This window comes from Panulirus ornatus, chromosome 12, assembly GCF_036320965.1.
Source record: "Panulirus ornatus isolate Po-2019 chromosome 12, ASM3632096v1, whole genome shotgun sequence".
NCBI lineage: Eukaryota > Metazoa > Arthropoda > Malacostraca > Decapoda > Palinuridae > Panulirus > Panulirus ornatus.
In genome coordinates this window covers 63245240-63271977 of record NC_092235.1, presented here as the reverse complement: position 1 = coordinate 63271977, position 26738 = coordinate 63245240, and the positions used below count along the sequence as shown (strand labels likewise).

At 42.8% G+C, this 26738-nt stretch overlaps 1 protein-coding gene across 3 annotated transcripts in view; it reads right to left on the bottom strand.

Annotated features, from left to right (window-relative positions):
- LOC139752130 (orexin receptor type 2-like) overlaps window positions 1-26738 on the bottom strand; it is a 238320-nt gene that overhangs the window by 198717 nt on the left and 12865 nt on the right. The window lies entirely within an intron of this gene.

Here is a 26738-nt window from a genome sequence, read left to right as displayed (position 1 = left end):
GACGATTCGATGTTTTCCTCGATTAACGAATTCATGTTTGAGAAATATTCATCACTAAATCTATAATCATCCAGGAACCAATTTCTGTTAGGGTCCTGATTCCCCAAGTCCTTTTGTAAAGGCTGCGCTACTTCCAACAGCAGGGGAATGCTCAATCCTTTGGAATGATAACTTATTTTTAAGGCGACTGTTGTATCCCCAGTAAAATAGTCTCGCCAAAGGTGACTTTTCACTCAGGGTGTAATCTCGTGCAGGAAGAGTCAGCTACATAAATGTTTACTGGTAAAGTACACATATGTAAACCCATTGCTCAAAGGTTCTACAGTGTCTTTGGTGTCCTGTACCTCAGGTCCCACAGTGTCTTTCGTGTCCTGACATACACCATGTTCAGTAGAGGACGCCACGGATTCTGTCCAGGACCCGACACCTTCAGTAGAGGACGCCACGGATTCTGTCCAGGACCCGACACCTTCAGTAGAGGACGCCATGGATTCTGTCCAGGACCCGACACCTTCAGTAGAGGACGCCACGGATTCCGTCCAGGATCCGACACCTTCAGTAGAGGACGCCACGGATTCTGTCCAGGATCCGACACCTTCAGTAGAGGACGCCACGGATTCTGTCCAGGATCCGACACCTTCAGTAGAGGACGCCACGGATTCTGTCCAGGATCCGACACCTTCAGTAGAGGACGCCACGGATTCTGTCCAGGACCCCGACACCTTCAGTAGAGGACTCCACCGATTCTTTCTTTGTGTTACTTCTAAGACATACATAACCGTACAAGCGATAATTAAGATTATCTCGGAAAAAGGAATTCTTACCCTCATAATCAAATCTCTTACCTCCTCAACTATTCTTTCTCACAATTCGCTGTAATGATAAAACCTACAGACCATTTCGGTCTAAGTAAAAAGTACGGTTGAATTGCTCGTTGATTTCCCCGAGTTGCTCGCCGAGGGAAATTTGAAGCGATTATGCAAGCTAGATTCCCAGGCTGGAGACCTGCGCGACGTCGCTGAGGTGATGAGATGGTCCGGGATCCACGTGCTTGGTTGCTTCAGTGAGCCGGAACGCGAGGTCATTATGAGACTAGCTATCATTTCCCCTCCCCTGAAGGATACATCGTCCCTGAAGCAACTGGCAAGAAATGGTATATCTTAGCCCCCAGTTCTGTAGACTTTGTACTCACTTGGTCTTCCTCGAGTCTACAAATTCTACTCACTAAACCTCACCATCTTAGAACGTATCTAGCATATATATCAGGCATATGAGGTTTAAATCTGAGTTCGCCCATTTGCATTAGACTTGAGGACCTGGGAGGAGCGGGTTCTATATCATCTTGAGTCACCAGAGGCAAGCAAGTCTAACTGATATGATGCCGTTCCTCTCGCTGCGCCTGACGTACCTGCCCAACAGAGCTCGAAAAGCCTGTCGGTCACACGGGTCGGCAACGTCTCGCCCACAGATGCGGTAGCATTTATAACAGACAGGGACGATAAAGCGCTATAGTCAACTGGAGAAGCAAGTGTACTGAGAGAGGAAAGTCTGAGATGACGACAAGCAACGATCCCGAGGAGTGGGACTGTACATCTCCTAAGTGGGCCTTCCTCACCTAACCAATACTGCAGTCTCATGGATGAGGATGGGCTTGGTCCAGTATGGCTCAGGCCCCCCCGAGCTGGCCCATTGATCAGCTCATGAATCCGTCCACTTGTTAACCTCCGGAGATCTTTAGGGAGCGTATCAGGCATCATCTTAAGTAAGGGAAGCTGTAGTAAAGAAACTGCATGATGGCGAGCCAGTCAGATAGAGGGGACAGATCTCAGTGCCACCTAGTTTTCCTAATCATCAGTTCTCTGAGTCTGGCGTTGGTGAGACGTGAAACCCTCAGGATTTTGTTTATGGTTGGTTTTGTTTAACATCTGGTAAGGAGGAAATTGGCGTCACTGGCTCCTATCTATATATCAAAAAAACAATCAAAAAGACATCAAAAAGACATCAAAAAGACAATAGTCTGTCTAATCAATTAACAATAATATAACACCCCTAACACGACTATTTAGATTAGGTTAGGTTAGGTTAGGTTAGGTTAGGTTAGGTTAGGTTAGGTTAGGTTAGGTCAGGTTATAGTTACTGATGAACAATTAGCATTATGACTTGACCTCACGTCATGTTACTGATCTGCATATTTCTCCCAGGGCGAACTTTGCTGAATGGACGAGAGAGAGCAGGTCGATACTTCATCTAGATAATGGGATCCTTCCCAATGAAGCGGAGGGAGGGGAAAAAAAAGAGAAAATAAGAAAACTTTTGTTATACTGAAGAAACTCCTGGAGGGTTGGTTCCTCACACTGCCCACGGTGTCATACTCTTTGTCCTGTCCAACGACATACAGCTCCCAGGGTGTGTCTCGTCCTTCACACTCTGAAAACATGAATTCCTTACGTTTTGTCACACTGACACACACTCGACCATCAGGATTAATCATTGCCAGATCATGACGCTGCAATAACTCGATTAATTCGTGACATATTCTCTCTTGCAATTCGTTATATATATATATATATATATATATATATATATATATATATATATATATATATATATATATATATATATATATATATATATATTCTCATGATAAGTACCTATTCATATGTCTATCTAGTTATCTATCTATGTAATGAAAACTCTATGGACGTTGGAAGCCAGATTTTATAAGTACCATTTCTTTTTTTTTTTTTATGTATATACGGTGGTTAGAGGATAGGAAGATGAGGTGAGACAGGAGAAGGGATGGTCTGAAACGGAAAGGAGGACTGAAGTGTGTTTGTACACGCGTGTGTGGAATATGATACTTGGTGCCTGTGAGTGATTTTCTGGAAGCGAATTTTGGGTACCTTATTTGTATACCTTCGGCAGTCCTTTAGTTCCACTCCTAACCCCTAGAAGGAAGGGTGGGGCGCGTGATGAAGGTTAGCTGTTAGTGGTGAGGTGTCGGGGTGGTGTCCGGGTAGGATAGGGCCGGTGAAGCAGTCAACAATAGGTGAAACTCCCCTGCAACCACACACACACACACACACACACACACACACACACACACATACACACACAACCTGGTATCCCACTGTCATCTTCCTGTTTCAAAGTCTCAGGTGATGTGACAGTAGTCTTGATGTGGTGAATGACCCACTCAGGTAGTCTGGTATAAACTCCTTACTTACAGCATCTGTCATAAACAGCTAAGTCCAGGGAGGGTTTTTTTTTTTTTACTTAGATCTGCATGTTACGTTCCTTGTTGCATAGATCTGGGGATGGGTGGGTTTTGACTTACATCTGCATGTTACGTTCCTTGTTGTATAGTCTGGCTCGTCAACAGATCTGGTCCTTGTGTTACTCACTGGATTGCTTCGTACCACCCAAAATCCGGAGCTTTCTTCATAAATCTGAGTGCTGGGGTATTCCATCTTTGACGTGAATCATAATACAATATGAAGAGCCTCTACAACATTACTGTTCCGAAGCCTTGACTCTTAGAGTGGCTTCCTCCCCTGAGACGTTACATAGCATACAGGTGGTAACCCTGAGTCACTGGTAGAGACCCTGAGTCACTGGTGGTAACTCTGCAGGTGGTAACCCTGAATCACTGGTGGTAAACATGAGTCACTGGTGGTAACTCTGAGTCACTTGTGTTATCCCTGAGTCACTGGCAGTAAACATGAGTCACTGGTGGTAACTCTGAGCCACTTGTGTTATCCCTGAGTCACTGGCAGTAAACATGAGTCACTGGTAGTAAACATGAGTCACTGGTGGTAACTCTGAGTCACTGGTGCCATTCCTGAGTCACTGATGGTAACCCTGAGTCACCGGTGCTATTCCTGAGTCACTGGTGGTAACCCTGAGTCACTGGTGGCAAGCCTAGGTCTCATATTGCTATATCCATTCTGAAATTACCTGAAAACTTGACATAGATAAAGATGAAACAAGTGCAGGTCTTATGAGTCTATAGAACGTGAATATTAAAAAGAAAATGGACATATATTACGAAGAATTTACCGATGAGAAAATGTAAGAGAACGAATGCTAGTCTAGAAACGTTTAATGAAACCTGTCTTGCAAAAGGTACAGAAGGAAGTGGGATTAATAATGGATGATAGAGGAGATAAATGGGTAAAGATAGAGATGAGAAATCAGGGAGCCATTGAGCGACATATACCCATCCCCCACAAGATGACAAGGTGGCCTCATACATACAGAGTAGAGGATCACCAGAGAGGAATTTACAAGACATTATGGCTTTAGAATGTCCCCTTACCTCACCTCACCATACTGCCACAGAGTATGAGGCGAAGTGTGTGTGTGTGTGTGTGTGTGTGTGTGTGTGTGTGTGTGTGTGTGTGTGTGTGTTCATTCGACTAGGTATAATGATAATGATAATGATAATAATAATAGTAATAATGATAATAGAAATGATAATGATAATAATGATTAATGATGATTATAATGATTGATGATAATAATGATAATGATAATAATAATAATAATGATAATAATGATAATGATAATAATAACAATAATGATAAAGATGATGATGAAATGATAATGATAAGAGGAAGAAGGAAAAGAAGAAGAAGAAGAAGAAGAAGAAGAAGAAGAAGAAGAAAAAGAGGAGGAGGAGAAAGAGGAAAATGATAACAACACTGATTATACTGAAAATATAAGTAATGATGATTATGAAAATTTATCATTATGATTACTATCATAATTATTATCATTATAATTATCATTATCATTATCAACATGATCTAAAAGTTGTACAAGGTGAGGGAGGCTTAGTCTGGGGTGTATGCTGTGTGAGGACAGAATAACGAAACACTGTTTGTAACAGAAATCCGTTTGTAACAATGCCATTCGTAAAAGAATTTCGTTGGTAACAGAATACCACTCGTAACGGACTTCTGTTTGTAAGAGGGCCATTCGTAAGAGAATTTCGCTTGCAACATAATGCCATTCGTAACAGAACTCCGTAAATGTGACAAAACACCGTTTGTAACGCAGTGCCGTTTGTAACAGAATGCTCTCTGTAACAGTTCCTCTCCCATGTAAGAATTAGACTCATGACTACCATTTCGCGCTGCCTCATTCATACCAGTCCTCATCTCACATGAGAAGCAATTACTCGCCTCCAGCATACTTAAGAAATGAAAAAAAAAGACAACAATAGTCTTCACGATTAATTGAAAACCGAGTGCTTCTTGTGGAGAGTTCATTCCACATTCAGCTGATATGATCGTTTCATTCATACACATTTCTCAAATGAAGCAATCTGCACGTGAGAGAGAGAGAGGGAGGGAGAGAGGAGACTGGACGCGATTAAAGACAGGATCCTCCCGGAGGTGGGAGGGAGGGTCATCAAGCCACCTCCCTGGTGGTGACAAGCACGATGTCTCTTCCCCTGGGGACTAGCGATGTTTTCTTCAGATTTTTAGATCGCCAGCGAGGGGAGATCTCGTCCCTGAGGCTCCGCGGGTGATACCACCTCATTCCAGTCGCCTCAATTGTCATATGAGTCGGTAATTGCTTTTATGAAGTGTCCTTCCTTGCGGCCTGGCCTTTGTTTGCAGGCGGCGTTCCTCTCTCATATGGGAACCATGGGCGCTGCTGTCCTGAGTCCACACTGCGCCAGATCCCCAGCCTAGCGCCAGCCTTTCTGTATAACACTCCCTCCTGACGTACAACGCTCCCTCCTGCCTTACAACACTCCCTCCCGTCTTACAACACTCCCTCCTGCCTTACGATACTCCCTCCCGTCTTACAACTTTCCCTTCCCTCCTTGCAACAGTCCCTCCTTCCTCACAACACTCCTACCTTACAACAGTGTGTAGGACAGTGAGTGTGGGACTTCTTCCCAGCATAGTACAAATACTTGATTACACACACACACACACACACACACACACACACACACACACACACACACACTTCTTGATGAGACAACACATATGAGAGATGGGACCACACATATGAGAAATGGGACAACACATATGAGAGATGGGGTCCCATCAGTGTAAAACTCTCTCCGCGTAATGTACAAATAGATACTCACACCCACAGATGAGTAGGTGGATCACATAACGTTGGGCTGTCCAGAAACCCTTTGATACAAAGACAAATCCGAAGCTAGAGATCAGAGCCCCACGGTATTACAGGAGGGTTACTTGGATGGTCTTGCTGTCATAGAAGGCAGGGAAAGCCAGAGACAACATGTCAGTGAGCGAGAGGCTTTATTAAACGCTGGATGACGGAAGGGTGACGTGTGAGGTTCCCCCAAGACTCAGTGGTGACGCTGAGGTGTAGAGCAGGAAGGAATATAATACATGGGCCAGAAACTTAGGCAGAGTGTAGCACTGGTCGCATAAATGGACAATGGCATTTATCTGTGGTAAAGGTAAGGTAGATAGAGGAGATTGTAGCCATAATGATACAACAAACAAGTACTTAGATGTCAGAGAGGATCCATAAGCAAGCCAAGTAACAAAAGGGAGAGGGGATATGTATGAGGAAACATGTCTTCAGTAACTTTGTCGTTGACACGTGAGACAGACTCAGTCAAAATGCAGAAAATACAGGTAGCAGTAAAACTTTTTCTGATTAAAAAAAAAAAAGTTCCTGTGATGGAAGTTTGAGATTACGAACCGGTTTCCCACATATGTAAGGTTCCTATACCTATGTGTATATACAAAGGACATCACAGATAAGTGAATGCACACATAAATACATAAACAAATTTGCATATATATATATATATATATATGCACAGACATAGACGTACATTATATACACACACATATGAAGACTTATTAATGGATATACATTACATCAGCTCTAACTTTTATATATAATATGAAGTAAGCCATGGTCAGGGGACACTCAGTACATGAGGCAGTACATAACAAGACCAGCTCTGTAAACGACAGAGAATAAACTTATGATCTGGACTGAACTTGTGATCTGGACTGAACTTGTGATCTGGACTAAACTTGTGATCTGGACTGAACTCATGATCTGGACTGTACAAAACTAGTTTCTCTAAGTTTCTTCTTCGAACTTCAGTGTTCAAAGTTTCATGTTTCAATTCGGTTGGTCTCACCCACCCCAGGTCATAAAAAGAAATAACAAGATTCTCAGGTCTCCTCTGCCAGGAACACTGGTCGAAGTCGACAAATGTTTGCGATACATTGCAAACAGTGGATCTGTAGGATCTATACTGATTACTGATGTCTAGACTTATGTTTTTCGAGCTTAAGTGAGACGACCACGGGAGCAGAAACGTATTTAGAAAACACGAACTGTCTCAATCTTACGTCTGATCTTCGCTTACAAAATGCACAAAAACTTTGAACAAAATCATGAAATAGTTTTATGCTCCGAGAGACTACTGAACAATTACTCATTTTCCCGTTATTTATAATCCTCTGAACACCAACCACTAAGTGACACAGCAATCATCCTACTGATAACTGAGGGCGTTCGAACTGACTGAGTCTGGACGTGAGTATGAAGTTATACAATTAAGCTACAGCAAGTTACAGTGAGGATGATCACACCTGCCACTATAACTGCATATGAAAGACAGGAAGGTATTATATCGTCTATTCTGACACTGCTCTTACCTTTTCCTCACTGTATTAGTAGATGGCAAATGATGATGATAGAATGATATCGTATACTGTGTGTCTAGTTGCTACTGAAGATGGGGGTAAAGTACTCACCTCCCCAGTGGAAAACTGTGGCTAGGGTAAGTTAGTCTCCTTTCCACTGGGAGTGGGGTTGGTTATCCTCCTTGCCACTGAGGATGTTGGTCGTTAGTCTCCCTGCCACTGGGGACAGGCACGTAATAGATAGAAAATATATGAAGTAATTGCTTATAATTCACAGGAAGTAGATTACAAACCAAGTATATACTTGACATAGGGCCATTTGAACCTTTTCATTCTTTCGCACTGAAAAAACCGACATTCTAATTAACATGGTCTTGATAATGAACATAGATTCTGCCTGGCCTAAGTTTATAACCTCGCGCAGTAAAAAAAAAAAAAAAAAAAGACATTACCAAAATTTCCCAATACAAATTTTTGAACACAGACCCATTTTTGCTTCTTAGGATATTAATGAAGATAATTGATATTTTGTTCCAGGAATACTTAGAGTATCACGCTGCTGCTGTCACCACGTACCAACACCAGAATGAACAAGCTACACACAGGCTTCAATAATCCTCCAGTAAACATCAACACTTCCTGTACCTGTCTCCTGCTCTTCACCTTCTCTCTGTCTTTTTCCCTGTCCTTCCCGAGCCGTCCAATACAACATGGGGTCTGTCTGTACGCACCCTCGACGCCGGTGCTGTAATTTCTTCGGAAATAAGTTTTGGGATGTCATTAGTTCTCCACCTGCTCAACGAATTCCATCAGACTAGAGTCATCACAAGTTAACAAGGTAGTTTAAGCAATTTCTGGCCGGGTTTACTAAGGGCTTAACCTTCCTTCTAGACAGGGGGGAGTTTTTGCATATCATAAGCTGTTACTTTCACTTGTGAGAAAATGGATACTTCACAAAATCACATCGAGTCGAACAACACATATCACGTTAAGAATCACTTGCTTTCGGTCTATTTTTTTTTTTAAGTTATATCTGTGACTACTACCACAGTGTAAATGTGTAGTGCAGCAAAGTCTTTCGTAGGATATGTGTGTGTGTGTGTGTGTGTGTGTGTGTGTGTGTGTGTGTGTGTGTGTGTGTGTGTGTGTGTGTGTGTGTGTGTGTGTGTTCCCTATTCGCGTGATTAACTTTCTTGTAAAAAAAAAAAAAGACACACAGAGAGAAGAGGTGCACAGCGTCGAGTTGCCGAGATGATTCCTGGAAAGCCGTCCTAACAACTTAAATATACTTAGCTCAGAAGAGGGAAGGTTAGGAGGTGATCTGATACAGGTGAAGAGAAACTTAAGAGGTGTCTAAGGTTAGATAAAGTCAAGGTTAAGAAGTGGTCTGATTAGAGGTAAAGAGAAGCTTAATAGATGATTTTACAGGTAAAGAGAAGGTTAAGACTTAAACTAACACCTGCAAAGAGAAGCTAAAGAGGTGTTTCATACAGGTAAAGAGAGGCTTAGGAGGTGATCCCATACAGATATTCATAATCATCAAAGGATAGAGTGAATTGGACCCATGTGGTATACGGGAAGCGACACACACACACTCACACAGTGGACTGAACCAAGACATATGAAACTGTCGGGAGAAATTGTGGAAAGGTCTGTTGGAGACTGGTTGTGGCTAGGGAGCTGTGATTGTGGTGAATTACACGTGATAGATAGGGTACTCGATGTGAGCGACCGATGCCTTTCTTCGTCTGTTCCTGCCACTACCTCGCGGTAAGTGGCGAACAAGTATGAAAGACAGAAAAGAATAATTAGGAGTTTGATGATCGGTAATAATTCGCAAATAATGTAATAAGCGACGTCAAAATCAATTCGAGGAAATAAGAATATAAGTGATAAAACATATAAGATTCATTCAGAGTTCCTGACGGTCTCTTGGTTGCATGTGGGCGTATCTGGCATGTCAAGTCCCACGCTGAGGGACGGGTAGGAACCCGTGGGTGACAAGGATTACGGAGAAGAAGAGTCTTCCATACTGTAGGTAAATATAAAGAAATATTCCCCATGCTTTTGTATGACATGAATCAGTGACACTAGACATGTGAGCTGGCTTAGTGAAGTAGCTGGGGACGAAGTGTTTTTGGTGGGTAGATTTTGTAAAGTGGAAATGATGAGCCAAGTTAAGTAACGTTGAAAAGCGTCGCAATACAATCAGACAGAAGGAGGCAGAAGAGCCGACCAGTTCCCAGTAGCAGGGCGTTACTCCCCCCATTGAAGAACTCAGTAATGATGCAGCGCTGACAGAGAAACATCTGAGTCTGTAACGGAATACAATGACAGTGGCCCGCAGCGAAGCGGGTACTGTTGGGACGATAACGAACCTGCCTGAAAATATGATATGAACTGGGACACACACACACACACACACACACACACACACACACACACACACACACACACACACATCTCAGTTCCAAAACGACATTGAACTTTAGCCCCAGAGCAACACCAGCTTTCCAGACCAACCCGGCACCTCAGCTCCAGAACAACCCTTCATAGTAGCTCCAAAATAACCCACACCTCAGAGAACTTCATGTCCAAAGTGTTCAACACACGCCTAAAACCTCTCTCACATGGCTGTCCGACAGGCGATTCAACAACTTTTAGCCAAGAGAAATGAATTTGGTTATCAAGACAATCTCCAGTCACCAGCTTATGCTGAACTGAACTTACATCGATGTATTTGCCAGTGAATATTACCTTATGTAGAACACCATGATTCCTTCCTTAACGCAATCGTGTCAATTGTCAAATATTTGTACTAGAAATTATCGTACCATATCGTGATGAATATGCCTCGGGCCTGTGTACAGCTAGAAAACAAAAGTTATAAACTTCCTCCAACATTTGCTCATAACCAATATGATTTGTCTTTCTGTGTTTTTTTTTTTCCAACAGTCTCTGATGATTTGAGCGACTGGGGGGAATTGAAAAAGTTTGTTTGCAGTTGGATGTAGTTGATAGTAATGTCAACATATTGCCCAAATATGTCTCTAGGGTGGGGAGGTTCAGGTGCCCACTTCATCACGACCAGAACCAACTCTGGCTCCAGCTCCGGCCAGACCTGGCGGCCAAAATATAGCAGGCCACCTAACCTAACCGCTCCCACCTGGGGTGGGTAAATAAACACACGTAAGTTAGGACTGGTATTTCTATTTCTATTTATCTTTGTGACTCTTTAAAAGGAAAAGTCTTAGTGTTACCCAAGTCCTCTTCCAAGCGTTCCAGCTACCCAAGGCTACGTTGCTCCCAGTAGCAGGGAAATGTGAACTTCTTTTGGAGAATTTTTTATGACAAAACTCTATGTCCAATGATACAACCTCACCAGACCTAACCATGGCTTACTCCAGCCGCTTCACATGCCCTGGTTCAATTCATTGAAAGCACGTCGACCCCCGTATACCAATGCACTCTATCCTGTGCACGACTTTCACCCTCCTGCGTATTCATGCCCCGATCGCTCATAAAAATTTTCATTCCATCCTTTGCTTAGAAAGATTGGTGTTGGACGACGAGAAGCAAGTGTGATGTTGGGATTTTGATAACTTTGTTAAGAACTGGCCCCTGATGAGGTGGATTGTCTCCAGGAACCATGTCGTGCCACATGGATAGAAAAAATTACATGTTAAATGAAATTGTATGAACTCCCACAGACGTGTGATTTCACCTTCAATATATATATATATATATATATATATATATATATATATATATATATATATATATATATATATATATATATATATATATATATATATATATATATATATATATATATATATATATATATATATATATATATATATATATATATATATATATATATATATATATATATATATATATATATATATATATATATATATATATATATATGTATATATATATATATATATTGGAAACACAAATATCTGTTGTCATTAAAGTTTTCTAATTAAGGTTAGGTTGAGACTTATATTAGGTAATTTCCTCCTTGAGTAAGTGAGGGTTTCTTCAAAGGGGACTTTGGTGAACAGGGAATTCTTACCAAAACTAATGAGTTTGTGCTCGGGCAAATGAATGTTCATAGCTTTGTTCACAGACTTTGCTATTTGTAACATGCGATGGAGAGATTCTTTTTTTTTCTTGACCGTGGCTGAGATGTTTAGCTAACCATTTGGATGATTCATAACCACTAGAATGAAGAGAGGAAGCGATAGGCTAGATAGGACATCCATTTTTGTGAGTTTCTGGGAGACCATATATATAGGGAAGAGAGGGATTAACCATCCTCACTAGCTTCAAAACGTCCAGGTGCTTCTTTAACAACTGGTTAAGCCTAGAGTTGAAAGTCTTTACTTTATTTACTAAAGGGAGTGGCCGATACCATACCAGAGGAAGGCGGGGCGTGACCCGACACCATACTAGAGATAGATAGGGTTTGGCTGGCACCGTATCCAAAGCAAACAGGACGTGGTCGACACCATGCCAGAGGCAGGGAGGGTTGATCGATACTATACCAGAAGTAGAGAGAGCTGGTCGACACTATACCAGAAGCAGGCAAGGGTGTGGTCGACACCATACCTGTGATAGGCAGGGCTGGTCGACACTATACCAGAAGCAGGCAAGGGTGTGGTCGACACCATACCTGTGATAGGCAGGGCTGGTCGACACTATACCAGAAGCAGGCAAGGGTGTGGTCGACACCATACCTGTGATAGGCAGGGCTGGTCGACACTATACCAGAAGCAGGCAAGGGTGTGGTCGACACCATACCTGTGATAGGCAGGGCTGGTCGACACTATACCAGAAGCAGGCAAGGGTGTGGTCGACACCATACCTGTGATAGGCAGGGCTGGTCGACACTATACCAGAAGCAGGCAAGGGTGTGGTCGACACCATACCTGTGATAGGCAGGGCTGGTCGACACTATACCAGAAGCAGGCAAGGGTGTGGTCGACACCATACCTGTGATAGGCAGGGCTGGTCGACACTATACCAGAAGCAGGCAAGGGTGTGGTCGACACCATACCTGTGATAGGCAGGGCTGGTCGACACTATACCTGAAGCAGGCAAGGTTGAGGTCGACATCATACAGCGCGGAACCACCAGGTCCCCTATCATGGTTATGATGCGTGTTTTGAAATGATTGCATCTCCTGAGCAGATGCAGCCAATCAATATGCTTGAAGATCATTAAATATATATGCAGATCCATGTTATCTTCAAACACGCTTTTCATGTTTACGCCAGCACCCGTCTTATCAAGTCTGATAAACATAACATAGAAAACGAGAGTCTCCTTTGGTCAACTACCTCAGCCAATCAGGATGAGGCATTATAATGAAGCATACGCACAGCTATCAAGTCTGTCAACAGATTCTGCCAACCCAAGCCAACATCACGCTTCCCAACTCGGTTCGAAATTCGATGAAATGAAAATGTAGATTTTGTTGTACGAACAGTTGCGTCTCATAGATTTCTGCAGCTTCATCTGATTCCCCGATGATTCTCCTCATTCACAGGGATGCAGCTCCTTCCATAAACAAAACCGAATCGATGTCTTTCAAAGTATATGTTCCTGATGCTCTTGTGTGACGGAACGGGAGTACCATTACTGAGTTCATCGCTTCAGTGTAACCACAAGATCTTCTTGAGGCACACAAGACTACATTGATCTCCGATAGATAGATACGGATGTAACGAATTCCAAATGGCTTTGACTTGACTGGGACAAGCGACTCCCCGTGCCATCCAGCTACCATAATAAAGGAATTAGATCCGCTCATTCACCATATATTCTAATAAGCAGCAATTCTTAGATAAGACTCACACGACTATCATCTTTGACCTGGGTTATCTTCATGTCAAGACTGTAGCAATGTGGTTCGTCATTTTCGTTTTGAAATGCACTAACGTACTACTCAAGTGAGACGGGCTTCCTCCCTCATATGCTTTTGGACGTTACGAAGGATTTCCCAACAATGTGTTGGTATTCAAGTTGAGGCTAGGGCGGACGGCAACTGGAGCCTCGACGTGGTTTCCTGTTTCACCAAACTTCTTATCTAACTCACATTCTGTTTGTCTTGACTGAAGCACAGCTTCTGGAACCTCATTCTCGAAAGGCGCAGAAACTTCTGTCTAGTTCCTCTGTTTTCCACGTCGCCTTTACAATGAGAATTCTTTACTTATTCACAAACTCTTTTATCTTACGTATGTAAATATGATTTTCTTTCACTTTTCTGCTCTGACGGCACTATAGCTGTCTTCCCCGTAGACAAAGCAACTTTCTCTGGCTCTCGTTTCTTCTCTAACTCCACCTTGGATGATTCTAACGTTTCCTCCACCCTTTTGATCCTCCTTACACTAATCCTCTTATCTTTCCCCGTGAACCGTTTTCGAACTGTCCGAAAAACTCTTCTCTCCGTGGACACAAGCAAGGCTTATGGTCCTGATAGCATCTATCCCCGTGTACTGAAAGAGTGTACATTTGAACTTGCCCCTGTGCTTGCTCGTCTGTTCCGTTTCTCTTTAAAAACCAAATTTTTTTGTCCTTGGGAGCATTCACTGGTACAGCCCATCCCCAAGAAGGGTGACTGTTCTAAACCTTCTAACTACCACCCTATTGCTTCGACATCTACTATATATATATATATATATATATATATATATATATATATATATATATATATATATATATATATATATATATATATATATATATATATATATAGTTGTGGCGATGGGAATGAATAAAGGCAGACAGTGTGAATTGCGTGCATGGGTATATATGTATGTGCCTGTGTGTGTATATATATGTGTACATTGAGATGTATAGGTATGTATATTTGCGTGTGTGGACGTGTATGTATATACATGTGTATGGGGGTGGGTTGGGCAATTTCTTTCGTCTGTTTCCTTGCGCTACCTCGCAAACGCGGGAGACAGCGACAAAGCAAAATAAATGAATATATATATATATATATATATATATATATATATATATATATATGACTTCTCTTATGGCAAAAACGTTTATACTCCATTTGTTCAAGAAGCAATGCTGAGTACCCGCTGGGCTGGGTATATGATCACATGAAGAGCCATAAGCGTCACACTCCACTTCCACCAATTCGTAAAGTAAATTATCAAACCTACATCCCTCCTTCCCAAGATGCTCAGTGGCCTGTTCAGCTCATACACACCCTTCAAGTTCCGCCTGAAATCCGCAGAGTTAATTGTTGAGGTACTTACGGCTAAACGACCCTTTGAGGATGCGCTGGTTTCACTTGATATCGAGATCCTCTTCACATTGAACTTAATGCCCTTAAACCCGCCCAGCTCCTGCCTTGTGGAGTTGCTCCTTGTAACTGTGTTACCGAAGCACCTTATTGACGCCCAGATGGACTCCTCTACTGCCAAATGGAGGGGATAACCCTCGTTACAAAAGGCCCTCAGGAGAATTTGCTACCTACGTTCGTGTATAAACTTAGGAGACAGGGCCACGAAGGGGATAGAGCCATGAAGAGGACAGGACTATGAAAGGAAGGGAAGGGGCCATGAAGGGGACATGGCCATGAAGGGAACGGGACTATGAAGAGGACAGGGCCATGAAGGAGACAGGGCCATGAAGGGGACAGAGCCATGAAGATTAAGAAACTTCACTGTGCAGTCTGAACAAGGATCTTACACAAAGTGTCTCATGAGCCGACATTCTTCAAGCAAAGCTAATCAACAGACACTTCACGATCCCCCGATCAAACTTCCAGATATATCTGATCATCTCAAGAAGCTAACGCCCCGCGCGCCGATCATGAATCCTTTGATAGTTAATTCCTCTTATTTCTTTCCATTCTAAAGAGTCACTTTATATGTAGGATCTCTTCTCATGAAGTCGAAGCGTTCGTCTATCAGATTCGGAACTTATTGCGGCTGGATTGGCCTGCTGGTGTAGTGGCAACGGATGGGCTGCTGGATCAGTGGCAAAGTTTGGTCTTATAACAGTGGAAAGGACTGAACTGCTGGCATGGTGGCAAGGATTAGGTCACTGGTAAAGTACCAGGGATTGGCTTATTGATACAGTAACAAGGACACAGTAACAAGTATCGAACATAACATGAAAGTATGCAAGAAACGTGCTTAGATGAAAATATATGTAAAGAAGTATCTTTACAGTATAAAAGTTGTGGATGAATGAAATTTAATAGCTGAAAGGGCGTGGTTGACGCAGACACAATACATAAATTCCCTTCCTATCCATAGGGAAATGAAACACGATAAGTTCCCAAGTGCACTTTCGTGTAATGATCACATCATCAGGGGAGATGCAAGAAAGAAATGTAAGTCTCATCGTTGTATATCAACTGACTGTTATTCTCTTTCTTGTATCTTACCTGATGATGCGATCATTACACGAAAGTGCACTTGAGAACATCGTATTCCATATTATTCAAAATTTTCATATCCACTACAAATGTTGGGAGTTCTCTAAGTATGCGTTGGGCTCAGTGAGGCACATAACTCTTGTTAATGGGTTTTTTTCTTCGTATTTATGTTTTCATTGTGGTGAAGGATTATCATCATAGATCCAACAACAGTGACCTTTGGTAGGGAGGCGGTATCATGCTTAGGGTGGTAGTGATGTTCAAGTCCTTATATAACAGACTTATCAGAGGGTGGTAAGGCTTCCAAGGCCAATAAGGTCGAAAATCTAACTCTTTATTCTGCACGTTTAACAGCTGTGTTTTCAAAGGAATTTCATGGGCATATTTAGATGGGAAATGGTGCTATAGTCGTCACATATCGACCGTGTTATTATAAACTCTCTTCAGTGTTTATTCACAAGGCGCGTAAGGCCAGCGTCATCCCACGGAAACGGACGTGTGAAAGATCCACTACAATGGACCCTGATTTTGCATGTCCATTTATTGACAGCTGATGAATCCCTCTCCGTCCATGTGTGTCGACGCGCCGACATTTAAGGTGTGGCACGTGATTGTGCAAACCCCGTTGCAGCCTCTCACCGAGTGAACCTCTCCCTAAGGAAGCAGCAGCGGTCACTCCACTACTACCACCGCCTCTCCTCCCCTCCTCCTCAGACACTCCCCCTGCTAACACGCTCCTCCTACCCAGCAGCCACACGCGCGTACCCAGCCTTCCCTGTGATGGTTGAGGCGAGGAACAACCCGTACAAAACCGGTCGGTGGAGCCGGTGATGGTAGGGTTGAGGCCAGACAACATCACTCACATGGACTAACGGGTCTAGCCACACACACACACCTACACTCATGCACACACACACACGCATGACCCAGCTGCATGCCTGACGATATTCCCGCCTGATTCTGGCGTTAATCTCAGGTTAGGATCTCGCATGGGGGTCAGCCTTTCACTTCAATTCCACAATACTCATGATGTGTTATACACAGGAGAAGGGCATCGTGGACTTTATACAGCTCATGTTGCGGTTTTGGAGAATGAAAGATATCGACATTTCTCTACGTTATCTACAGATGTCGCCACCGCATATTTGAGAATAGTGCTACAACGTATTGGTGTACCTGTGTACGTGGAATATAGCAAAACGAAAAATAAGATAGACAATGGAAAAAAACAGCATCTCATATCATTTGATGTGTGATTGTCGCGTAGTCTTACAGTCTGCCCTGCTTTAGTGATCTTTGCAAAGTTATTGTTCACACACGTGAACAATGTAAAGAACAAGAAGAAAATAGAGAATTGGCTCTTGAAGGCAGGAGACAAATGAGAATGTTGATTGAACAATATAGATAGATAGAAAGGTAGATAGATCGTTTAAGGACAATATAAGATGTGAGGTAGTTTGATCGAGTAAGAAAAGGGTAAGAGAGAAGTGAGATGATGAAAAAAAGTGTGGTTGAGAGAGCTGAAAAGGAGTGTGCTGAAATGGTTTAGACATTTGGAAAGAATGAGTGCGAGAGGTAGACAAAGAGTATATATGTGTTGGAGGTGGAGGGAACAAGGAGAAGGAAGGGAACCAAATTGGGAATGGAAGGATGATATGAAAAAGATTTTGAGTGGCCTGAACATGGAAGAGGCGTGCACTGGATAGAGTGAATAGGAACGATGTGGTTTACAAGGGTCGACGTGCTGTCATTCGACTGAACCAGGGCATGTGAAGCGGCCGGGGAAAAACCATGGGAAGGTCTGTGGGGTTTATTGTAGATAGGGGGGCTTTGATATCGATGCAGTGAACCTGACAGATAGAGAATGTATGTGGGCGGATGTGACCCTTTTTTCGTTTGTTCCTGGCGCTAACTCCCTAAGGTGGAAAAGGTGACAAAGTCTGAAAGAATTGATTAGAGAGAGAGAGAGAGAGAGAGAGAGAGAGAGAGAGAGAGAGAGAGAGAGAGAGAGAGAGAGAGAGAGAGAGCGGCTATGCCAGGTATCCAGTGGGAAAGATGATTTGCTGAGTTAGTTGTGGATCAACTACCTCGCCCAGGATTCGAACCCATGCGCACCTAGCCTCCGGGAGGTCCACAGTAACTCATACTCAGGACGTTAATCAGTCCACCATATACGTGCGTGTGTGTATGTGTGTGTGTGTGTGTGTGTGTGTGTGTGTGTGTGTGTGTGTGTGTGTGTGTGTGTGTGTGTGTGTGTGTGTTAGAATATTCCTCTAACATGCATGAATATTTGGATCCGTACATCTAGAGCCCTCCACTGTCATACCCATTCTCTAAAGGTGTCTTGCCATTTTCTCAGTCTTGACCTCTTCCATGACAACTGTGTTTACTGAAGGGATCGGGTTCTTGACGGTGCCCTTCTACCCGGTTCCCTCCTGCTAGTCTTTCACAGGACTGCTGCCATTCATTCCAGCCTCCCAGTTTATCATCAAGTCCTCCTGTTCTTCTTCCACCTTCCTCTACCTCCTTGTATTCAACTCATCTTACAGAAATGCTTTCCTTTCCTCAGTATTCTGTGCACCGCACGGAGAGCGTTGGCCCCTAGCAGTCGATTAGGCTCTAGAGTCCAATAACCAACCAGCTAACTGGATAATTAAACAATTATTCTACATGGTTTGCCACTTGTAAGCGTTCCAGTCACTGACAGTGCCTTAATCATTTTACAGCCACCCTACCCACTGATAGATCAGGTACCGAGAGATTTCTGAATTTTCTCACCCTAGAATCCTACCTAGAACCAGACACAGGTTCCGTAATTTTGACACGGTGGTGGGGAAAACTCTGGGAGAGGCTTCCTCAAGCATCGTGCCCCAGCCAACATGAGACCTAGCGAATCCTTACCAATAACAAAAACGTCTTCTATTAAGTTATAAAAAGAATTTCCTTTAACTCTTTTAGTTTTTCAGAACTATCAAAGTTTTCAGTTTTTATGATGACTATTGAGAAGTCCTGGCTGGAATTTTGTACAGAGTTAGAACAATAAGGGATGAAGTTTTGTATACTTGACATGTGACGCTGAAGAACAAGGTCTTTTAGAATGCTTTTAAAAGGATTGAAGTGACGGCCAAAGGCGACCATAATTCACATACAACAGGACTCCCAAAGGAATTGTAAGATACTTATATCAGTCCAGCAATGGTATTACTATGTAGCAGTCACACTTACAGCGTAGTTCATAAAGACTTTAAAGGGAAGTGAATGATTTGTTAATATAAACTTTTCATTTTCGTCCAGTCTTCTGTTTTAGTCGAGCAATGGGTTTGTCTGAGAAGGCCCATGTTTTCAGGGTTATTGTACAACTGTGCAGCAATATGTATAACGTTGTAAGGATCCGTCCTTGTCAAATCTCAACTTTCTGGACTACAGAAGTACTCATGCAGTAAACTCTTCTCTACTGACATTGGATGGAGCTATTGTGGACCGTGTGCGTCTGGAGCCCAATCATTTTTATAGAGCCCAAGCTCTGCGCGTAGGGATTTTTATCCGAGGATCGAGAACATTTTACATATATATTATTATAGGATTCTCGAGAAAGGGCCTTGAAGCTCTCCTTGGACAGCGGCGTCTTGAAGCGTAGCGGTTATAGTGGTATGAGAGCTGACGAGATAGTGAAGCGAGGCTTCAAGATGAAGCCAAGCGACTGGACCCGTCATGTGAAGCGATTCTATTGTTTTTGTCCACGGCAAATACAAATGACCACAGTCGTGTCCAACTCCCCTGTGCAGCGGATGTGCCGACAAAAATCTCCTAATGATCGCCTCAGTTATTACGAATCCTGGGAAAAAAACATGAAGCAAAACAAAAGAAAATCGTACTGGAGGACCTGATGCTATGAAATAGTGGTTCCGAAACACATGATTCAGGCTCCAAGTATGGTAGAAGAGGGAAGGTTTTTCAAAATAGGTTTCGTAAGGAAGTAAAAGTGAGGACACAAGAGGAGCCCAAGAGGAGTGCTGAGGGCTCAAGTGGTGTACACAGTAAGGATAACAGGCGAAGGATTGTCCCGGGAGAAGGCGGCAGATAGAACGTAGTGGGGAAACGAAAGCGGGAGGCTGGTGTAATGAATCCTCGGGACGATATCGACTGTAAGAGGAGCCCGAGCGGCAAAGAATAAGCGGCTTAGGTAGGAGGAGACTGAACCATAGTAGTGATGTGCGCCAGTCTTTCCACGAAGAGCTGATGTGTGCTACTTCACTGCATCAGCAGAATAGGGAGATTGAACCACTGCTTAAGGAAGGCTCGCAGTAAGTCTCATTTGTTATAGATGACTTGATTCACTAGTACGAAGGTTCTTACAGATCTGGTGCGCAACTCCACGAGACAATGAGAATTAGGTAATGCTGAGATACAGCAGGACACGAGTGTTAGATGCACTTATTGTATTCATTTCTCGCTGTCCTTCTGCACTTACCTCATTCTCAGTGTCATATGTGTTTACACACCAGTCTTAGTACGCCTTTCGAAGCAAATTATTCTAACAATGAACTAACTCCTCTTTAGCACGTATAATGTCTTTCCTATCACTGATTCATTCTTTATCATGAAAATCTTGGACTTGAAGATAAAATCAGAAACAAGGACTTTGAAAATGAAATGCTCAAGTGATGGCTGGTAGATAGGTATACCAGCAAAGTACGGTAGTCGTGGTAAATTTTAGGGCAGGGTCGATGGATTACTAGGATATGTGCAGGAGTTTCACATCAGTGGAATGATCATCGGTTGAAAATATGGTTCAGGAATGAGCCAGTGCAAAGGCGGTGGAAATTGATGATGGCGCAGGTGATCCTCCAACAAGAGGAGAAATACTGTTTGAAGGAAAGAAGGCGAAATCTTTAGCAACAGGCGATGATGGGATAACATACTATGCTACTATCATTTGTCTTGCATAAAAGTGGGGCTTCCCTTTTAGATTTGCTCAGATTACCTTACAATTTAAGTATGCTCTCCTCTTAAAAGGGACTAAGGAGTAATGCCAACAATACCTGAAGGGAGTAGAGATATCTTTGAGCCAACGTCTTAGTAAGACAATGATGAAAATGGTATGGAATAGGCTTCTGCATGAAGTTGAAAACTTTCCCTCGTCCACTTCACATGGGCTCATGAACGTGAAAAGAACCGCTGGCTTTGTCATGAAGAGGGCTCATATAATTCTTATGGTTATATTTGGGATAGTTGTGACCTAAAGTGATCCTTATGGATTCTATTAGATGGGAGGAATCCATCTCACCGAACTGGCTGATAACTCGTTCAACAAACTGCGGAAGAAATGCATATAGATAATGATAGTCATGTGAGTGTATGAGTGGATGAGAATTAGACAGAAAAAGAAAAGAATGACTTTAAAAATGCCAGGAATGCAAATAGCGTGCCTAGTGAGAATTTTTTGCATTATTTGTACGTTACAAAATACGTTTTCAACTTCTGTTGATACCACATCAATGAATAGGAAATTAGCATGCATTATTGGAAAATAAGTGGAAGGGATGGTAAAGCCTGCTGACTTTACATATATATGTGTATGAGGGATATACACGTATATGGGATATATCCGTGTATGAGGGATATACACGTATATGGGATATATCCGTGTATGAGGGATGCAGCCCCACATGTGTAGTGAACCGAGAGCTGTAAAACAATTGGTTTGTTGCAAATAATGGAAACGATAGAGGCAATTTGGTCACTATGAAAAAAAAAAAGTTTACCGACGATGTGACATTTTTGTACAGCATTTTGTTATCGCTGCAGATGGATGGAACAGATAAGGATGGTAGTAGTATACTCGCCTTTCTTTCTGACATAATATTTGTTTAGATAAATCATCTCAGGTTCATTGTCCAGCTCAATAGTCTGAGAACATACAGACTACTGCCTGAGGCCAGCCAGGGAGCTTGGGGCCAGAAGCCTTACATTCTGAGGACACGACTCGCTCCCAAAAGGGATCTAAGCTACCTATAGACCACAAAGAAGCTTAGCCACCAAGTACGTATCCTCAACTCTTCCCCATACGGTCGTCCCTCCGTTTACAGAGCTATGAATCTCATCCTGCACGCCCGACGATTCGACCAGGCATACTGGAATTTCTCAGGAAGCATTTAGAGTGTAGGAGTAGATTTGTGTCGGGTTGAACTTAAAAGAGTCCGCAATGAATCCCCCGGGCGAGCCTCCTGCACCTCATTGACTTGCATGGAGAAACTAAGAAACAGACGTAAATCTAAGCTTAAGCCTGCACGGGAAACTACTGGGTCTCCAGCGCACTGAGGATAAATGGGGCAGAGGCCCCGCAGACTCCGAGTCGGAGGTCGCGACCAGCTTATGAAGAGGTCACAGGTGGGCTACCTTGGCTGGGTCACGTAGTAAACGGAAGAAAGGAAATTCGCCAAAAAAGAATATCAACACAGTTCCTGTTCTCACACTAGCGTATACATCACATACATATCAAGGGAAGTGTTGGGAGCATACGTTGTTACAGTCGCTACCAGGAGCGCACGACGTCATGTAACTGTTGTAGAGTGCTTCTCCTGGATGCCGCATTTGCTCCCATTACCCGCCAAAAACGCCCCGTAAGTGTTTCAAAGTTCGGGTACTTACATCCCGTCACTGATCCCGCCAGCTGCCTGTGATGTCACATCAGTGTTCAAAAATGTGCTGATGGCGTGGTATCACTCCCGACCCTATGACACTGTACTCACTCTCTCTCTCTCTCTCTCTCTCTCTCTATATATATATATATATATATATATATATATATATATATATATATATATATATATATATATATATATATATATATATATATATATATATATATATATATTCTCCCTTCTTAGGTACTGGCACGTTAGATCATTCCAGCGTGATCTGTCCATAAAGCACTGGAAATGATTATTAGACAGTAAAAGGATGACGGTTGAATGGAAAGGATGTCATGTGTATCGATCCTCCGAGACGTCTACGAGAGAGTGAGCTCCGCTTTAGAAAAGAAGAGAAGGCTCGGTCTATTTCCTATACCTGGACTGCCTGGAAACATTCATCACTCAACCATTTTGGCGGTCGGTATAGAAGCTTATATTTTTAGTCAGAGCTAACGGGGAGGAAGAATATCCTTCGATGTGCAGAAGATTACTATATTAGAAGGGGACAAATTAAGCACGTCTACGATGCCAACATGAGACAAATATTCCTCCCTCTGTGCATGAAGAACCTGGAATGTAGATGTAATTATTATATATATCATCAGTCCATTTACGGGAAAAGAGAAGGTTTTGTTCATATACATCCAACACCAGCAATTTATATACGTCCCGTGAGAATTCAATTATGCCCAGACCCTGGACATTGTTTGCTGTTGGGATTAAAAAAAAGAAAATAGAAAAAAAAGAAGCCGAGAGATACGTCCTCAAAATGAAGTTGTGACATTCAAAACCACAGAACCGAAATCTACTGCTGTTCGCACGAGAAGTTGTCGAGATGAGTGAGTCAGTGTTAAGTGACTTACTCGAGGTTAGAAGAGAACTTGAATGTGAAGGTAATGACCACTCAAAGTTTTGTGGAGGAACAACAAAAGTAGGCCAGAGGTGAACGTGATAGAATAAGAGAAATGGTACGGGAAGAAAACGAACACAAAGAGAACGAGAGGAATGAGAGAGAGAGAGAGAGAGAGAGAGAGAGAGAGAGAGAGAGAGAGAGAGAGAGAGAGAGAGAGAGAGAGAGAGAGAGAGAGAGAGAAGAAAGAAAGTGGGAGGAAAGAGAAATGAAAGAAAAAATTACAAGCAGAGAAAGAAAGAAAACATTAACTTGAAAACTCAGCTTTCGCAAGGCAGCGTCTTGAGCCTGCAAGCCATCGCCCCAGCCCCTGCACCGAATCCCAAATCACCTACACTAGACGAACAAGTGAACGACGTTAACGCCTACTTGGAGAAGTTTGTGAGGTACGCTTTCATAAACAAGTAGCCACGGGACAATTGGATCGTACATCGAGTCCTCCGCTAGCTTATAATACTTTAGAAGGGTAAACTAAAGTCCTCTGCTAAGTTATGAGGCTTTAGAAGTGTAGATTAGTCTTCCCGTTGATCAAGTTAGTAACTATGAAGAGGTAAACAAGGCTTTCCTGCTCTGTTGTGCGATCATAGAAAACGGATAATTGACGTGGTTCAGGAAGACCGTCCCTCCTCACAGTGGAGCGCCCGTAGCGCACTTAGTTGCCCAGGTATCGTGTCGTTACTTTGATCGATGAAAAGTGCCTCGTAAGGAGGAGATATTGAAGACAGTGGTAGATATAATCTTATTGTTGGAAACATATATGGCCATCTATGGGGAGGACTGCTCTTCAAAGCCCCGAGGCAAATGAAGGAGGGACATCCACGGCAGCAGCTGGTCCCTCCTGGCAGCACATCGGTTTGACAACGTTGCCTCACGGGTGTTTCGGGGAAAGATGTTTATCCCTTTGCGATAAGGTAGGAGACTCAGCTTGAAACTAAGCCTTGTCTCGGGAGTCCTACTGATTCACGTCGTGCGCGGACGGTGACAACAATGAGGAGAAAGCTGCACCGCGTGTGGAACAACCAGAACAAGTGGTTACTCCTCTCAAATGTGAGACTGGACTGCCTTGGACACTTGGGTGTGCAGAAAACTACTGACAGAATATCGGAGTTATCTTTATTCTAATGCCCAGGAATCAACGTGGAGATACAGAGCTGGTGCCATGGTTGTCATACCTGTCAACATACAGTCCCAAACGTGAGTATTCGAGGCCCCATCATGTAGTATTCTTTTATTCCTCCTTTCAGGATGGAGCTGTAGATTTGATAGGACCAATATGCCCGATTTCATCCCTCCGTAAAAAAAAAGGATATGTATTACAACTTCAGTAATGTTATCAGATAGCCTGAGCTTGAGCCTCTACCATGAGTAGTTTGGAGAAACAATCGTAAGTATAATTTCTAGACTTGGATTCCTTAAGAGTAACTCTTGACAGAGATTCACAGCTCACGATACATGAAGTCTGCCGACTTATCATCATGAAACAGGCCTTCCCTGCCCCTTATTATCCAGAGTCAGATGACCTCAACGTAAGATCTAATGAGACGCTCAAAACTATGTTCAAAAAGGTATTCCAGGAACGACTCCACGAGTGCCACGGGTGTCGTCCTGCATGGGAGGGGGGACCAATGCCTCAGCCATTAAGGGATTTTCTCCATAATATTTGTGTTGTGGACGTACAGTAAATGAACCAGTAGAGCTGTCATAGACTGCTAACAGCGGTGGGGATAAGGTACGAGACCTTGATGAATATGAAACTAATCTTAGGGTCAGACATAATGACACCTGCAGTCTGATACATCAAAACCAGCAGAGGTTCTCACAGAGGTATAAACGTCTCTATGACAGAAGACGAGAGGAATAGCATTTAAGAATGGTGTTAAATACTCTTAACGCTTCCCACGGATTGAAATGAATTGTCGTTAGACAGGAGAGGGCCATTTGAGACTATTCAGGAAGTTGAAGAGCTTGGTTATAAAAGAATAGTGAAGAAAGAAATGTATTTTAATGTCAGTATGTTAAATGATGAGAGTAGGCCAGCAATAATTGTGGTTTGGACGGAAATTGAAAAAAGAGTTTGTCTAGGGAGAAACCACAGGGATGTCGTGGTGGAGTGTAGAATTTTCCAAGTGGTGAATACGACCATTCGCATCTCTGAGGTGAGGGGAACCCTGACATTTGCCAGAACAGGGCTCGAAACATGTAAGACCTGGTCATAGAGTGCTCGAACTGACAAACCAGGTCACGCTAGTCTTGTTAAACATGACCTTCGAGTAACAGACTCCTACACCTGCAAGGGAAACACTATATTCTCTCTCCTTTTTCACTAGTGAGTTTGTTGGAAGTGAAATTCATAATATATCAATGGAGGGTATTGTTGAAGCATCACACCCTGATTACTGTTTTCCTCTTGTGTTTTTTGGGGTTTTTTTCTTAAGAAACCTGATGATTTCTTTCGATCTTGTGCAACGAACAGACAGCTGAATAAGATCATAAGGTTTGGCTGTGAGCCAATGGACAGACCCGAAGATATCCTTGAAAAGTTGAGTGAAAAAAAAAAAGATTTATTTGAAATAAATCTGATGGTGAGATTTTGGCAGGTGGAGACGGAAGGGAATTGTAAACTCATCATTGTCTACAACTACTAGTGTTGTTAGCATTGTGTGAGAACACCATTTGACTTGGTGTATTTGACTAGTTACATTCATTAGTCTCTTGTACAATGTAAATAACCTTGACAGTTACAAACAGGATGTATCTGGTCACACAGTAAGTGAAAGGAACATATTGTAATGCTGAGGAGGTTGATTGAGCGAATCAAAGACCACCTGCTGAGGGTCCAACCCGCCAGAATGCCCATTAGGGTACAAACCTATCAACCTTTTTTAGATGAAACTGCCGATCAAGAGAACGTTAACCCCTGAGATGATACATCCACGCCTGCTACTAAGAAAAAATTCGGGTTCCTTTTGTGTCTTACTGAATGGTATTTATGTTTTATTCCACATCATTCACGTGTTACAGCCTTTCTAAAGGAATGGTTAGAATCAAGT